The sequence below is a fragment of the Macaca mulatta genome, chromosome 8 (assembly GCF_049350105.2).
Source record: "Macaca mulatta isolate MMU2019108-1 chromosome 8, T2T-MMU8v2.0, whole genome shotgun sequence".
Classification (NCBI taxonomy): Eukaryota; Metazoa; Chordata; class Mammalia; order Primates; family Cercopithecidae; genus Macaca; species Macaca mulatta.
This window is the reverse complement of record NC_133413.1, coordinates 75,236,761-75,238,798: the sequence shown is the minus strand read 5'-3', so window position 1 is coordinate 75,238,798 and position 2,038 is coordinate 75,236,761. Positions and strand designations below refer to the sequence as shown.

The following is a 2,038-nucleotide window of genomic DNA, read 5'->3' as shown; positions in this document are numbered from 1 at the left end:
GGGTACTGAGAAAGCATAAGGAGGAGAAAAAAAATTGCGATTGGAAATTAAACTATTACAAATATTTGGTCTTTGCTGAGTTCTGGGCCTGTACCATCAACATTTGTTATAACTCATCATTAGTTACCAAACACTTTCTTGTCAGGATGTTCTGTGGAAAAGACCTCTTTGATACTAATGGTGGCCTCAGTAGAATTTAATTCAAACTTCATTTTCTATTCCCAAGAATAATTGAATAGGTTTAAAATGGGTCAAGCCAGCAGTTTATATTAAAAATGGAATAATAGGATGCTTGTTCTGGGTCTGGAATTAAGGAATTTTTGGTGAGAATCTCTAACTAATGAAGCGAAACCCAAGCAAGATTTTGAAGTGTCTTTTTGATATCAGTTTTTTTGCAAATTATTCTCTTCTATGCTGTTTCCCTGATAATGGCCCCATCCTATTTAGAGAGTCCCCATTCTGATCTTGTTCACTGTTTCTTGTCTTGTTGGACTAGGTAGTGATGGTGTAAGCAACTTCAGGCCAGTACGGTGCTTCACAATTGTACCAGTCTCCTCTGAGCTGCCCCAGGAGGCTTGCTACACTCACAAACCCATTCAAAAAAGATTCTCCCTAGTACCTTTGTTTACTTTGTCCCTTGTGACTCTGCCTTTTTAGCTAGTACTAGCTAACTTTAGTACTCCACATATTAGAGAACCTAAAGACAGTGAGTTACTATAGAGGGGACTAAAGATATTATATAAAGGTGTTAGTATAAATGTAAGGACTTCAGCAAATATACACACTTTCCTAAACGCTAAAGGAAAATAAATAGGAAGGAAAAGAGACCACATAGTATGTGGCAAATGTAACATACAACAATATGATAATACTGAAAGCAAACATATCAATAGTATTAATAAAAGTAACAGCTTATCTTGATTACTGAAAGAGATTTTCATATTGACTAACAAAGGTAACCCTACACTATGCTGTATTCAAGAGACACAATTGAAATAAACAAATTCAAAAGTTTAAAATTGAGATACTATTTAGCCCAGGACCTAGTGGCTAGGCTTTTTCTTTCCTTTTGAGTCGGAGGCCTCTGCCACAAACATGCTCTTCCAGATTCTCCAGGCCAAGAAGCATCCGAGCTTGATCCCCCTCTTTGTATTCATTGGAGCTGGAGGTACTGGAGTAGCACTATTTGTCTTGCATCTGGCATTGTTCAATCCAGATGTTAGCTGGGACAGAAAGAATAACCCAGAGCCCTGGAACAAATGGGGTCCCAATGATCAAAATGAGTTTTACTCAATGAATATAGATTACAGCAAACTGAAGAAAGAAGGTCCAGATATTTAAATGAAATATTTCAATATAAAGCTGCTTTAGAATGAAAGTCTTCCAGAAGCCGTCTGCACAATTTTCTACATAACCAGGAAATATTTCTCCTCTTGATGTATGAAGTCATGCTGATGTAATGTGTTGGAGAATACACTGATTAATACATAACTGAAACTTGAAACAAATAAAAGGTTAAAATTAAAAGGATGAGTGAATATACAACAGGTAAATGCAAATAAAAATGATGCAGAAGTTACAATTTTGATATCGGAAAAGGTAGAATTCAGGCCAGAAAACATTAACCAAGACAAAGAAGTACACTTCTTGAAGCTAAAGTCTGCAATTCATAACAAATGACACAATAGCAACAGTTACAAAGGAGATACTACAGGAAATGGAAGGGGAAATAGAGACACTCTAATAATAGGAGACTTTATCACACCTTTTTATGAAATAGGTAAATAAGTGGACAAAAAAATGATAAAAATATAGAAAATACAAACAAAAACTTAACAAGCAACTGGATAGCAATATATTATTTTCCTCTAAATTAGAGAATATTCCTTGTTCAGTGCACTTGTATATATATATAAAAACTAACCAGACTAGACCACAAGTAAAGCCTCAATAAATTCCAGAAAGTAAAATAATTCAAGTAAGATTTTCTGATCAAAATTTAATAAAACTACAAATCTGTAAGAAAATACAAATTTTT

General features: G+C 34.4%; 1 pseudogene; it reads left to right on the top strand.

The window, feature by feature from the left end:
• Window positions 1-1,018: 1,018 nt before the first annotated feature.
• On the top strand, window positions 1,019-1,341 carry LOC114680140 (cytochrome c oxidase subunit NDUFA4 pseudogene; annotated as a pseudogene).
• Window positions 1,342-2,038: the final 697 nt, after the last annotated feature.